Here is a 16,809-nt window from a genome sequence, read left to right as displayed (position 1 = left end):
AGAAAAATAAGAGGTATGCCTTGAGTTAATAATATTTTGTACAAAATATAATACGATATTGTGACCCAATTCATTTGGATAACATTAAGAACTGAATGCATTTTTTGGTTTGGTGTTTGGTGGTTATTTGCACATTAGCTACCTCCTGCTCTGTATCTATGGTAAACATTTATGAAATACCGCATATCTTTGTAAATTAAAATGATTTTCGTAATAACACACAACAATTCGTATTCACACATGAGGTCAAGTTACAGTTTTGGTCGATATGGGACGAAATTGCTGTCGCTGTTTTCTTACTCGATTGAGGCTGACAGGAATGATGGATGACCTAGGACTACCGGTATTCGAAATACAGGGAGATACGCTGAATACCAAAGCCACACTAATTCGTTTTTATCAAGACACAATAGGCTTATGCAATAAAAATTAAGTGGAAGCCTCGAGGAAAATGTCATATATTTTCAAATAATTTCGTATGACATCAGTCCCCCGACAAAAAGGGGGAAAAAATATTTCAAGATGGGTCTTGTAACTTAGCCTAAACAAAACGTCGATTGAGATAAATTCGTTGGTATACGGTTTAATAATGAGTCTTGTTGATATTGCTGTATTTTTCAAGGATATATTCGTTTGTCTAGCTGGCTGTCTGTATTGCGGGGTGTGAATTGGACTGAGAAAAAAAATGTTGTGGGCTACTTGGAGGATCATTTATCAATGTCAACCAGTAACGATATTGTGTGCTGTATTGAGGAGAAGAATTACATTATGGCGAGATGAGAGACTCATGGGCCAATGGTAAATGCGCAATTATGAGTTAGGCATACGAGTTAGACCTATTTATTTTTATTCATCATAGTTGGGAAAATTGTCCGTTGATAGGCTATGACTTATAAACATTAGGCTATACGTTTTATATATATTGTATCTATAAATTATGATGATTATTACTAGGCCTATTATTATTATTATTGGTATGTTATTTAAGCCGCATTTAATTATGTTTGTTATTTTTATGCTTATTATAGTCCTAATCAATGTTATGCCTTTTGAAACAGTTACTATTATTGACGTGTCCTGTTTTTATCTCACACCAAATAGCAATTACACCTATTATACCACCGTCAGTGAACATTTTACATAACTCACCAAAAGATACCATCGGTTTTGTGAGATTCAATTTAAGCTTTCATTTAAGAGCTTTTTACGTGTTAGAATCACACTTTTCCAGCTTCTACCTCTGTCAACTCAATACGAATATGAACAAATAGGCTATATATACATATATTATTTTTGCGACGCAAAATGGTCACTACTGTGAAGATTTTTATCCTCACGAATTGTTCACAAATTAAATACAACTCAGGGAAATTGTTTTCTCGAAATAATATAGATGCTATAACCTGCATCGTGATTTGTGCACCGCATGGGTCGGTTATTGGAAATTATTTTCAAAAGTTAGTGTCAAACATCAAAACTGATGGCCTAGGCAAAATAACAACTTGTAAGCCTAATTCTACCCTTATGGATATTATTTATTGTGTTTAACTGATCAGCTATGTCAAATAGCATCTTAAAGGCAAATTCCTTCATTTATTTTGTTTGTTTCATTAGTCCATGGTTGATATATGCCCAAACTGTTTGCATGCCAGCAATGAAGTTTTCAAGATATATAACTTTCAAAATACAGAAATACAGCTTGCGCGATGCATTTCAGACCAATGGCCTTAAACTAATGGTTTAATCCATGATAGTGAGATGTCTTTATTCCTTAGCCTATGTAATACGTAATTTCATAGCTGTAAATTAACTTGATATTGGTCTAAGAAAAGTATACATTTGACAAGAAACGTTCAAGCATTTCTTCCGTTATCCTCATGTTACTTAAATTAAAATCAGCGAAATCTGCTTCCGCAAACAAACAAAAGGATTGGACGGTTGAATTTTCCAAGACACAAATTATTTCAATTGGAGATGATAATGATTTCAGAGTCACAACATAAAAATATTGAAATATAGTTTACACTGCATACAAGCTAAAATCATTGTGATAAATTAACTGCATAGGTCTGGATACCCATTGTATTTTCCAGATGTAGGCAACTTAACACACACAAAACAAAGAGCATACTGAAACGCATGCAGCCTTTTCCCGACTGTAGTTAAGACAAATGCGTTTTGAAGGCTGCCGGAAACAAGCGCCTATTCACATGAAATATGGGTCATCCCTCCCGCAGAAAGTAACATCACGTGGGAGAGAACTCTTATTTTCAGAACACTTCCATTCACTGGCGCGCGGAATACTGCCAACACTTCTGTTAAACCAAACGGAACCTGCGCCTCTACAACCGTAATAAGTGAGTAATGAATTAATTACAATAGTCCAGTTAACTTATCCCATATAGATAGGCCTACATGAACTAACACACGAGATAGATGCATGGTTAGTCAGGAAAACAGTAACTCATCAAATGAAGGCGTGTTTCTCTATGCATGCACTGTATTTTCTCCAACAAGTTTGCATCAACAATGAACATTGCAAACTGGGTGCATGCTCTGTTCAATTATGTTCTGCCAACGCGTTGCAGCAACCAACTGCACACTATAGCCATGATCTTATGGCCAGGTGAAGATATTAGGCAAGCGAGTCTGAATGTGCCCTCTGAAATTGCTCTAACTCTCCCTCCTTTAAACATTTATTCCATAACACCAAATGTCTTTTCTAATCTGAGGATCTCTCTTTCCCTTTATCACCCTTTTTGTCCAACACGCACACACACACATGAGCACGCGCACGCGCACGTACACACACACACACACACTCTCACTCCTCCCCTCACCCCTCTCTCTCTTCAATCAAGGAATGGAGGAATCGTCAGAGGGTGATGCGGGTGGTTTTATTTCACCCTCTGGTCACAAAATCGCAGCCTACTCACCCAGCTCATCTTCTCAATCATGTCTTCATCCTGTCACGGCAGCAGGCCAGGCACCCATGTCCCAGATACAGGCTGACATCACCCAGAACAGGCTGGGGAGGTCTCCAGGCTCAGGCCCTGTACCGGTAGTCATACAGCCTGGAAGATGCTGTGAGAATCTAGCCTCTGGTGGGAAATGTGGCTTTATCAACAGGGGGTCAACAAGTTAACTGCAGCCACATGTAGGGTATAGAAAGCAGTGCTTATAGGTTACGTTCCGGTTAGGGGCTATATAATGTTTTTGTGACCAAAAAGTTGAAGGTTTTGTTTTGTTTTTAAGTTGGTAACACTGTCATCTACCCAGATTGTCACATGACAATATACTAAAAATAGGTATATTTGAATGGTAAGATATTTCAGTAGATGACAGTATTTATTGAGGATTTATTGACTGACGTGTTGATTTGAACGGTAATGACAACATTCACCCCTAATAATTTCATGGACTACTGGGCTGCAGTAATAGGTCTCCTCTTAATACAAGCATAGAATTACTCCACACCCCCTTGATTTCATCCACCATCTGATCCCAGGTAAAGTAATCTGAGTAATATCTACAGACATGCCATGACAAAACCCCTGAAGCTGCCTTGTCAAACACAATCTCATATGTGTATATCTCCCCTCTCAGAATCGGCAAAAAGTTTCTTTGAGACTCCCTGCAACATGAATAGATGTTTAGCCCATGGTTCAATTCCCTGTCTGGGAGCGATTGGTGTTTAAATTTGAGATCTTTGGGGGATAAGGAAAATCAGGTGGGGCAGCTTGGCGGCAGCAGTCCTCTCGTCAGTTTTATTTACAGCAAATGCATGCCAGAGGTCAAGGGTCAAAGTTGAGAGAGGGGCCAGCAGGGCATAAATAGTGCAGTTCGGATGGGATTCTTATAGGAGGGCGGGTGGTGATGTTTGATGTGTCAGGTCTTCTAAACATCTCTTCGGTATCAGCCTTGACATGCCTCATGGCGCTAAGCAGGGAGATACTATTACGTCATTCTATATCAAATGGTGACCTCATGTCTTCAATGAAACGCCTTCCCTTCAGGAAGAAAGGCAGCGTATAGGTCGGTTTTGGACCTTTTTAACACTACTGTAGTCTTTCAACAGCCATTTTATTTGGGGTTAAGGCACACAAGAATTGACTGACTATTAATCGCCATGGTTACTTGAATATCATGTTAACTTTGCTATTCAGTATATGCTGTTTACTTTTCCATTGGATCCAGAAAAAGGACAACAGTGTTGCATACAGTAATATTGGTACATTGTTCATGTAAAATATTCTGATGAGGACACATTGATTTACTACCTAACGACAGTGTAATGTCTCTGGCATCATATGTGTTTATGTTTCTATGTAATGTATATGTCTCTTGACATCAGCGGGTTAAGCCAAGGTGTCAGACACCCTTCCTCTCCATTTTAAGATTATATTAGAGAATTTCTCTCATCCTGTCCAGCCTCTCCCTCAAGCCCTGTCCTTCTGCGTCTGGGATCTCTGGACATGAGAGTTTTCCCTCGGATTAGGGTGAGAGAGAGGAGAATTCAGATAGGCACGCTGGACTGTGAACTAGCAACACCGGATGCTGCTCTGAGAATCAAAGTGACAGATGTCGTCCCAGGTTATTCACCTGACAACTTTGTTTCCACTGTTGTCCAGTGTATGTGACATCCTCTCACACTATAGCTTCCACATCTGAGCCCTTCTTCATTCAGACACATTTACCACCTATTTTATTGTCCTCGGTCGCTCATGATGAGCCTGTAAAATGACAACACCTACCCATAAATGTTTACTATCGTGACTTCTGGTGTTCGCACATCATTCATTGCATGTTCATTATTAAGTCACAAGCTCATAAACATTTACATCTCTTTTGTTAATAAAAGTCAATTCATACTCTGCACTATATTAACTCATGTTTATCCTGAGTAGTAACAACACTTAAATAATGTGTTAATGTAACAGAACATAAAATACATTAGTAGTCTAATAACTGAGTCTCAAAAAGGTTGAAAATAGGTTTAAATGAGCAACCAACATGTAACCTAATTAATTGCACATGTGGAACAGTCTGAATAGGGAAAATCATTGACAAATGAGATATTGTATGTCAGTGCAAATTAATGAGAAATTAAAGGTCAGAGGTCAAAACAGGACCTCAGAAAGCGCACATGACTTTGATTAGCTGGCCCCTCTGTTTGGCTACAATTGTCACAAGCGGTCAAGTCATCAGGCAATCACTGAGAGGCAGAGAGCAATAGAAGTGAGATTTGTTTAGGCATATTGTCTAAGGCATGATGACGAAAAGACAAATGAATACTACAGGGAAGGACTGTTGTTTTAAAAAGCACATTTAGACATTCAGATGTTAGTTCACCATAGGTTTCTACTGACCTGTTCACGTGAGTTGAACATTATTTATTTCATTTATGTTCTAGCTATCATCTCCTTGCCGAACAAGTGTTACAAAAGTTATGTATCTGATCAGATGATAAAATACCTGACGATAAAATGTCCAGATGTTCCCAGCACATGCGTTAGAGGTAGGGCTGTCAAAGTTAGCGTGTTAATAACGCGATAACGCGACATGTTTATCGGCGGTCAATTTTTTGACATTGTTAATCGCGTCTCCATTTTTTCACCTTAATGTACCTTTTAAGCGCACATGTTTCCCCGCAGAGTCTTTTAAGTGCAGAACACAACACGGAACACAGCTACAGTCAATGTTTGCACCTTTACATCGCTGATAACCGTCATGAGGTTACTATAACCTAGCCTAGTGCTCAGGTCGAGAGAAAAAATTGGAGTAATTAAGGTGACAGACAGTGATAGATTCAATACCGCCTTGCACACTCTTGCTTGCATCTAACTGATCTAGGATGTAATCATTAGTCCAACAGTTGCAAATGAGAGTTTCTATTGGACAAATTCAAGTATGTTTATCCCCATTTCGTCCTGTTTGCATTTAAGAAACGTATTTCAACAGAATCGGCAGAATTAATACACCCCTGATTACCGTAAACACAGTTCACTTTCATAGCAGCCACATACAAACAGCATGATTTGAGAGAGAGGAGTGTGTGTGAGCGCCAAGCAACTTCGCCGAGCTCATCTGGTTCTCCATTACGACAACAAAGTCTGGGTCGGGCCTGACGGATGGAGCGGGCAGACAGAGGTAAAGTGGGGCCTCTACGGGGGAACGGTCGGGGTTGAGAGAGAGGACAAGGCTCCAGAGGAGGACTGAGCCACAGTGTATTTATAAACAGAAACTTAATCCAAAGAGGAGTTCATTGCCACAGCCATTTCAGTCTGATATTGACATTAGGAATCTGTGTATATGTGTTGTAAATTATACAGTATTTTCTTCCATTTTGGCTCAAGCTCATGCTGGTGAGTGGGCTGTTTGAGGTCTACATTTAACACGGTAAATTATATTGCAAATTCTTCCATTTTCGCTCAAGCTTGAATTACAGGTGTCCACAGTTTCTGTGCTGAGTAGTGCTGTGCAGCTGTTTGTTTGAGCTCTCCCCTGGGTTAGTCACCTCCAAGACAGAGTCTCTCTGAGAGGAGTCAAGGGTGTACGCTGTGCTCAAAAAACATTAGGCCCTATCACGGTTCCCTCCTCTTTTGGATAGGATAAAATCCTGTGGTGAGAATCTCTCACGGCCGTGTCCATGTGACAAATGCCTCTGCCCTCCGACTGCGATGGGATCTGACAGGGTCATCCCAGAGAACAAACGTGCCCAGACCACTCACATCCCATAAATCTTTGCAGAAGCCGACAACACAGAAATGCAGAACGGTCGTTTTGGCATTTTTACAGACAGGGCCCCATAACAAAACAGGCATTTGTTCCAAAGACATGTTTCTGATTCGGTTTAGTTTAAACTTAATTCCTCAATGCCCTTTTCATGTTGATTGTTAATGTTAAAAACATTTGATGTCATTTAAAAGTCAAGACTTTTAAACTACTGAATATTCATTGTATTATCCATTTCCTTTTCAGATCATGGAAAGTCTACTTGTTCTTGTTCTTCGTTTTTGTTCTTCTTTTTCTTATCTTGGGTTTTCAGAGCCGTTCAACAAAGATTCTTTATGATCTAAAATAATAATACAATTTCCCTCATACAGGCAGGCAGAGGAGTGGAATTCTATCCAAGGACCAGAGTGAGAGTCCACAGCTGCTGAGTGAGAATTAAGCAAAAAAAGAATAAGAATACTTATTTCACCTTTATTTAACCAGGTAGGCTAGTTGAGAACAAGTTCTCATTTGCAACTGCGACCTGGCCAAGATAAAGCACAGCAGTTCGACACAAACAACAACACAGAGTTGCACATGGAATAAACAAACATACAGTCAATAATACAGTAGAAAAAATACAAATCTATATACAGTGAGTGCAAATGAGGTAAGATAAAGGAGGTAAGGCAATGAATAGGCCATGGTGGCGAAGTAATTACAATATAGCAATTAGACAACGGAATGGTAGATGTGCAGAAGATGAATGTGCAAGTAGAGATACTTGGGGTGCAAAGGAGAATGATAAATAAATACAGTATGGGGATGAGGTAGTTGGATGGGCTGTTTACAGATGGGCTATGTACAGGTGCAGTGATCTGTGAGCTGCTCTGACAGCTGGTGCTTAACGCTAGTGAGGAAGATATGGGTCTCCAGCTTCAGTGATTTTTGCAGTTCGTTCCAGTCATTGGCAGCAGAGAACTGGAAGGAGAGGCGGCCAAAGGAGGAATTGGCTTTGGGGGTGACCAGTGAGATATACCTCCTGGAGTGCGTGCTACGGGTGGGTGCTGCTATGGTGACCAGTGAGCTGAGATAAGGTGGGGCTTTACCTAGCAGAGACTTGTAGATGACCTGGAGCCAGTGGGTTTGGCGACGAATATGAAGCGATGGCCAGCCAACGAGAGAGTACAGGTCGCAGTGGTGGGTGATATATGGGGCTTTGGTGACAAAACGGATGACACTGTGATAGACTGCATCCAATTTGTTGAGTAGAGTGTTGGAGGCTATTTTATAGCTGACATCGCCGAAGTCGAGGATCGGTAGGATGGTCAGTTTTACGAGGGTATGTTTGGCAGCATGAGTGAAGGATGCTTTGTTGCGAAATAGGAAGCCGATTCTAGATTTAATTTTGGATTGGATATGCTTAATGTGAGTCTGGAAGGAGAGTTTACAGTCTAGCCAGACACCTAGGTATTTGTAGTTGTCCACATATTCTAAGTCAGAACCATCCAGAGTAGTGATTGGCAGTGATCGGTTGAAGAGCATGCATTTAGTTTTACTTGCATTTAAGAGCAGTTGGAGGCCACGGAAGGAGAGTTGTATGGCATTGAAGCTCATCTGGAGTTTAGTTAACACAGTGTCCAAAGAAGGGCCAGAAGTATACAGAATGGTGTCGTCTGAGGTGGATCAGAGAATCACCAGCAGCAAGAGTGACATCATTGATGTATACAGAGAAAAGAGTCGGCCTGAGAATTGAACCCTGTGGTACCCCCATAGAGACTGCAAGAGGTCCGGACAACAGGCCCTCCGATTTGACACACTGAACTCTATCAGAGAAGTAGTTGGTGAACCAGGCGAGGCAATCATTTGAGAAACCAAGGCTGTTGAGGCTGCCAATAAGAATGTGGTGATTGACAGAGTCGAAAGCCTTGGCCAGGTCGATGAATACGGCTGCACAGTAATGTCTCTTATCGATGGCGGTTAAGATATCGTTTAGGACCTTAAACGTGGCTGAGGTGCACCCATGACCAGCTCTGAAACTAGATTGCATAGCTGAGAAGGTACGGTGGGATTCGAAATGGTCGGTAATCTGTTTGTTGACTTGACTTTCGAAGACCTTAGAAAGGCAGGGTAGGATAGATATAGGTCTGTAGTAATTTGGGTCTAGTGTCTCCCCCTTTGAAGAGGGGGATGACCACGGCAGCTTTCCAATCTTTGGGAATCTCAGACGATACGAAAGAGAGGTTGAACAGGCTAGTAATAGGGGTTGCAACAATTTCGGCAGCTAATTTTAGAAAGAGAGGGTCCAGATTGTCTACCCCGGCTGATTTGTAGGGGTCCAGGTTTTGCAGTTCTTTCAGAACATCAGCTATCTGGATTTGGGTGAAGAAGAAATGGGGGAGGCTTGGGCCAGTTGCTGTGGGGAGTGCAGAGCTGTTGACCGGGGTAGGGGTAGCCAGGTGGAAAGCATGGCCAGCCGTAGAAAAATGCTTATTGAAATTCTCAATTATAATGGATTTATCGGTGGTGACAGTGTTTCCTAGCCTCAGTGCAGTGGGCAGCTGGGAGGAGGTGCTCTTATTCTCCATGGACTTTACAGTGTCCCAGAACTTTTTTGAGTTTGTGCTACAGGATGCAAATTTCTGCTTGAAAAAGCTAGCCTTAGCTTTCCTAACTGCCTGTAAGGCAGTAAGGCACTAGGGGGTGTGGTATATGGCCAATATATCACAGCTAAGGGCTGTTCTTACGCATGACGCAAAGCAAAGTGCCTGGATACAGCCCTTAGCCGTGTTATATTAGCCATATACCACTAACCTCAGAGGTGCCTTATTGCTATTATAAACTGGTTATCAACATAATTAGAGCAGTAAAAATACATGTTTTGTCATACCCGTGGTATACGGTCTGATATACCACGGCTGTCAGCCAATCAGCATTCAGGGCTCGAACCACCCAATTTATAAAAGAAAATAAAACCATTGGAGTTAATTGGTGTGCTCCACAGTGCAGGAGACGTTGATTTGCCCTTGTCAGGCGAGTCTGTTTCATTCTGATCACATCTATCACAGTGAGCCTGGTGCAATTACTCTCTAAAATAAACATGTCCGCCGATACACACGCTGTTACTGCTTGTCTGGAAGGCGAGGACGCTCAATCCAAACCATTGATAACTTATCACACCAATGTCCTGTTGTTATATGATACTGTTTTACATGTGAGGTAAGATTAAATGCAGGTGAAATACGCACACATATGCAAGCACATGTACATACGTACCAGTGGAGGCTGGTGGGAGGAGCTGTAGGAGGACGGGCTCATTGTAATGGCTGGAATGGAATAAATGGAACGGAGACAAACATGTGGTTTCCATATGTTTGATGTGTTTGATACCGTTCCATTAATTCCATTCCAGTCATTACAATGAGCATATGCTCCTTTAGCTCCTCCCACCAGCCTCCACTGATCTGATATTTACGTACATATACACGCATACGCACACATGTGTACTCACAAACACACAACCCTCCCAGTAAATTTGATAGTGGGTGGACACTTCTTAATTAAAAATCATCTAAAAATCACAGCGTAACATAAAATCACCGAAACGGGATGAGCCCCAAATACAACGTCAGACAGCAGGTGATGAATGGGAGGGGGCTCTGGTCCGGGTCATCCATCATCTGCCCCGGTTCGCACAACAGCACTGACGTGACAGGAACGGTCAAATAACGTTAAGCACACAGGACCCTGTGTTTGGGGGGAGATTATTACTGTCAGAGCTGTAATGGATTAGCTTGGTTGCTTGGTCCGGCGCAGGTTCCAACCAATCTGCTTGTTGGGGTGGTTATTAGCATAACTATCAGAGGTCCAGCCAGGCTGCAGCAGGTTGGTGATTGACAGATGGAGGTGGCCGCCCCGGCAGACATCGAGCCAGGCTCGGGCCAAACAGCCAGTAGCCAATTATATGGGGAGAAGCAGGGACATTCATCATTCAGTTAGACACCTGTCCAGACAGCACAAAGAGAGAGAGAGAGAGAGAGAGAGAGAGAGAGAGAGAGAGAGAGAGAGAGAGAGAGAGAGAGAGAGAGAGAGAGAGAGAGAGAGAGAGAGAGAGAGAGAGAGAGAGAGAGGAGAGAGAGAGAGAGAGAGAGAGAGAGAGAGAGAGAGAGAGAGACACAGCCCGCTGCATCCAGGGACTGAGAGGATGCTCATTAGATTGGACTAGGGAGAATAAAGGAAGACCAGGGTTCACACTTAGAGCACACTGCATAGAGACAAGATGGAGAAACCAGGAGAACTTCTCTCTCAAGGTGCAGAGAGAAGAGCAGGGGCAGGGGCTGTGGTGTTGGCAGTAGATGTTGAAGTGAGGACCTTATATGTGACTTGTGACTATACATTCTCCATGTATTATATACATGTATACTGTAATAACCTTTTCACACTGCTGAGCTGAGCCGAGCCGAGCTGTACTGCGCCAGTCTGGTTATGCAACCACCGTAGTTGCTGGAACCATGCTGTAAAAGAGAATGTGAAAACAAAATCCGAGCTACCACAGTTCAGGTTGACACAATTGGGTACATATACACACCCAGTTTATTAGGTACACCACCCCATTCACGAAAACGGTTCGCTCCTACAGACTGTGAGTCACATGGCCTTGGCTTGCTATATAAAGGAGGCAGACAGGCATCGAGGCATTCAGTTACTGTTCGATTGAACGTTAGAATCGGCATAACGAGTGACCTAAGTGACTTTGAGCGTTGTATGATCACCGGTGCCAGGCGCGCCAGATCCAGTATCTCAGAAATGTCCGTCCTCCTGGGATTTTACCCACGACCGTCTCTAGGGTTTACCGAAAATGGTGCGACAAACAAAAAACATCCAGTCAGCGGCAGTCCTGTGGGTGAAAACAGCTCGTTGATGAGAGGTTGAAGGAGAATGGCAAGAATCGTGCAAGCTAACAGACGGGCCACAAACAGGCAAATAATGGAACATTACAACAGTGATGTGCAGAACAACATCTAGGAATGCAGAACTCGTCGATCCTTGTCACGGATGGACTATTGCAGCAGACAAGCACACCGCGTTCCACTCTTATCAGCTAAAAACAAGAAGAAGCGGCTCCAGTGGGCACGTGATCACCAACACTGGATAATTGAGGAGTGGAAAAACATTGCCTGGAACCTGAAAGCAAGTTCAGTTTACTTGAGTGGCCTGCGCAGTCCCCAGACCTTAACCCAATAGAGCATATTTAGGATGATATGGAACGGGCTGTTCGCAGCATGAATGTACCGCCGTACAATCTGCAGCAACTTCGTGATGCCATCATGGACCAACATCCCTGTGGAAAGTTTCCGAAACCTTGTACAATGATCCAAAGAATTCAGGATGTTCTGTAGGCAAAGGGGGGTCCAACCAGATACTAATAAACTGATCGGTAAGTGTATATCTGCAACTACTATGCCAGACCCCTTGACCTGCTCTAAGATCTGGGGTGTGTCTGTATCTGCGTGGCGTGCAACAACTCCTCCTCAACACCCTGCCGTGAGGTCACGCCTCATCAGCCCCTTAGCCCTCGCTCTCTCCACTCCCTCCACTCCCTGATCACAGCCCATAAACCCGGAGCTGCATAACGCCAAAATTAAAAAACGCTTGACATTTGCTCCACGTCCAATTACTCAATATCCAAGGCTGAGCACATGTTTAATCAACATTCATATCCCCCAGGGATCCGGAGTCAGCTCTCTGCATCACCACCCCGGCCACATTAGGCCCCTTCCCCTGGGCCACTACCACCACGGCAGCCAGGCTCCACTGTTTACCCTTATCCAAACACACTGGAGACACTGTCATCTTGGAGACAGTCAGCCACAGCCAAATCAAATCTGGGGTTTGGTTTAGGGTTATCGATCTATCCACCTATTACAGTGGGGTCAAACATTCTATCCGAGCCCCCAAATAGACCACCATCCCCTGGCCAGCTTCCCCTGTCATGCTCCAGCAGGTCCTGGCCAGACCTGCACCCCCCCTAGGAGGGTCAAGAGCAGGCTGGACATGGCAGGGGAGTGACAGCAGTGCGGAGGTTGATTTCCCCTCACTGCAGGGAGGAACAGCATGGGGGCATGGGGAGGCATGGAGGACAGATGACTCCACAACATCTGGGATGTACTGGCTCAATGCATGAGAGACTTGCCAATATGCATAGATGGTAATGAGCTCTGTGCTCTGACACTAAACCAGTCAGTGTTGTTGTAACTTGGGATAATAAGTGTCACTGGGATATACAGTGAGCTCCAAAAGTATTGGGACAGTGACACATACTTTTTGTTGTTTTGGCTCTGTACTCCACCACTTTGGATTTGAAACGATACAATGACTATGAGGTTAAAGTGTAAACTGTAAGTTTTAATTTGAGGTTATTTTCATTCATATCGGGTGAACTGTTTAGAAATTCCAGCAATTTTTGTAAATAGTCCCACCATTTTAGGGGGACCAAATGTATTTGGACACTTATTTGTGTATTAAAGTATTGTGTATCAAAAGTTTAGTATTTGGTCCCGTATTCCTAGCACACAATGATTACATCAAGCTTGTGACTCACTTGTTGGATGCATTTGCTGTTTGTTTTGGTTGTGTTTCAGATTATTTTATGCCTAATAGAAATAAATTGACATTTTGGGGTCACTTTTATTGTAAATAAGAATAGATTATGCTACCATGACTACGCAAACCTTTTCTAACCTCCCCTTTTATTGTAATGGTGAGAGGTTGCATGCACGCACGCACGCACACACACACAAACACACAATCACACACACACAAACACACAATCACACACACACATCAACACACATTGGAATGGGGACATTTTCAAACACATACTCTCGTCCTTCCACTGAGCGTGCATTGTATAACAATAGGGAGATCCATGATCAAACAGAGTATTACATCTGTATGTGTGTGCGGTGCAGATATAAGTGGATGTGTCAGCCGGATGATGGATGACTGGGGGAATGTGCTGCTTCCCAGCAGCCTGATACAAGCAGCCCAATCCCCCCCCCCCCCCCCCCCCCCCCACACATCCATCTGAGCCTGCTCCAGCCACAGCCACCTCATCTGTCAGAGAGAAACCATTTTCTGTGCAGCAGTGCATAAAGCTTAAGGTTATTTCATTTCTTCATTGCAAACTGCTGGGATAGAAACAGGGTGATCCTAAAATTCTAAGCTTTCCACACACAGACACAGACACAGACACAGACACAGAGACAGAGAGAGAGAGAGAGAGAGAGAGATGAACACAGCTTGGTATACGGATCACAGTTGGCCTTGGTGTAGTGAACGTGGTTTAATGAAGGTTTGTGCGGGGAAAAAAATAATACATGTTTTTAAAACATATTTTTCATTTGCTTTACTCATTGCATACCTCACATAATCAATATAGGTAGCCTTTAGAGCAGCAATATAGCATCGCTTCCACACCACTATATATTTATATTTTCTTCCATTAAATGTTATAGAATTATAGCCTACATTTTTGTATTTTTATCCCTCGGCATTGAACTAAACCACAATACAAGCCATGTGATGCCTCAGTGTCCAATATTTACTTGTCATTGTGCATATTGTGAACAGATTTGTGAGGGTTAATGTGAGACGGGTCATGTTTGGAGACTGTGTTTGGCACAGGACAGCCACACAGAGAAACAAAGACGGGGCCACCGTCGTCATTAATCTTAGTCAGTGGCCACAACGCTGTCGCTGGCCCAATCTGCATAGCCAGGGAGGAGGCCAGTGACAAATGCCACTATTGGACTGGGGCGTCGCATCTCCCTAGCTTCGTCTCCCGTTAATGTCACATCCATCACGGGCCAAGCCCATGTCGGGAGAAATGAGACCGGTCGTGGATACGAATTCATTGGAGGGACAAGCACAAGTTGATATATCTAGGCTTGCAAGTGCCAAAAACAAGTGTCCCTACAGCCTGCATTGGCTTTTGTACTTGTACAGAAGTTCCAAAGCTGTCTACAGTCTTGGTTGAATTGTAATTTTGATTCATTTTGAATCACGACCTTTGTGATTGTATTATTAATTACAAAATTGTACGATAAGTAAGAGTAATAGCATCTAAAGTGATGGTTACTTTTTGTGCAAAATTGTATTGCCTCTCCCCTGTATACTGAACGAGGCCATACCTTTGTAATTTATCTGTGGAGCACTGCCACTGCACTGTGACTTACTACTGCCACCTAGTAATGATAATGTGCCATCATCTATGAGTTAATTACCGGTCTGCGCTATCCTTGGGACGTCCTTACCCTAAACCCCATACCTTAACCCCTACCCTAACCCTAACCTGTACCGTAGCCCTTACCTAACCCTAACCATTACCTTAACCATTTTAAATTTCAACTTCAATGGGGTATGGATGTCCCAAGGACCCCGGAGAGCACGGTCTGTTAATTAACCAGCAATAAACACCTAATATGTTCTACATCCCTGGTTATCTAAAATGTGTGTTTTCTTCAATGAGCTCAAATGTGACATTAAATGGAGAGAACACTCACTCTCACATACCCACGCCCACACACACACATACACACACACGTACACACACACACACAATATAATAAGCTCACATCAGCAGACCATGTCAATTAGCATCTACAACCAAGCACACATTGGTTATTATAAGTGGCCTCACTCCAAACTGAACTGTGTTCACGTCACAGAAACATAAAGTGCACAATCCCTGACATGGCATAGACTGTCAGTCACAGACAAGAATGAAATATGAACGTAATCGACAAGCTTATTCTGTGACAAATGGGAATAATGTGTTTTCATCACACTGTACCAGAGGAGCGTAGGGTTTAGCATCAGAGTCAATCGAGCCCTGCTTGAGGAGATGCTTCAGCAGCCTGACAGCAGCATGATACGGGCACGTCCGAGGGAGCCACTCCTGAGTGATTCAATCAGGCAGCTTGCCCCTCAGCCAAGTGTCAAGATCTGTCCATCCCTGTGTGTTACGCCGATTAGCTGCACATGCATGATGAGGGATGAAAGAATTTGTCATCATTTGCATCATTCCACAGAGATGCGGGCTTAACGGGAAGAGCGATGGGTCCAGGGCTTGTCATGTCCCAGGGGCAGGCTGCAGAGGGAGTGGAACAGGGAGATAACATTTTTCACTGTGAAGAACAAAAATCTCACTTTGAATTTGTAAAAAAAAAAAAAGATCAGATTTAAGGGAAGTAGGCACTTGCCCTCACAATGTTGTTCATCATTGTGGCAATATCAAAAAAAGGTTTAAGTTGGATAGGACTATTGTCAAATATCCTACTGTTTGAATACACTCAAGATACTGTATGTCAGGCTGAAAGCATCAGCAAAATGTAAAGCGATGTTGTAACATGATCCCTCATAAAAGGAGAAGGTGACTTGATGTTTAAATGGCAATTCCTGCTATTTAAATTTCCCCAGAATGACGTTTAGAGAGGTAATTGGATCCCTCATTAGCCATTGAGTTGAGGCTATTCCAAATACAGAATGAACAAATAAAATATATTAAAACACACATTATCTCACCACCCCTCTACTGTTAAGCGCCCTGAGGACTCTGAAGGGTTTTTGACTCCTTACACAATCTTTGCTTTCTCTTGTCTATGCAATCATTATGATTTTACTTCCAGCTCTTTGCAAGTGTTCCACCATGATATACAGTCCTTTTGACCTATTTAACTGTGGGGATAAATGTTCTGAGTGGTTACACTTTATTGCTACTGTTTTGAATATCTATTGGGAAAATGGTAGCCTGGGTACCAGTCTGTTTCTGCTCTCTTGACAAACATTTAGCTTGACACTGACAATGGAGTAGGCAAAAGCACAAACAGATCTTGGACTAGGCTAGGAAAATGGTGCATGCGTCACCCAAGAAACACCTGCCAACTTTTGAAGAAAGCTTGGAGTGAGATTTGCTATGTGAATTGAATTGCCCCATGGCACAGTCCCTTGATGGGGGACAGGGGTTCCTCCCCCAGGAAGATTTTTATAAGGGCACATGGCGAGACCCAGATGCAGACACAGGAGGCAGATGGT

The sequence above is a fragment of the Salvelinus alpinus genome, chromosome 27 (assembly GCF_045679555.1).
Source record: "Salvelinus alpinus chromosome 27, SLU_Salpinus.1, whole genome shotgun sequence".
In the NCBI taxonomy this organism is placed as follows: Eukaryota; Metazoa; Chordata; class Actinopteri; order Salmoniformes; family Salmonidae; genus Salvelinus; species Salvelinus alpinus.
The sequence above is the reverse complement of the archived record's forward strand: the minus strand, read 5'-3'. Positions refer to the sequence as shown.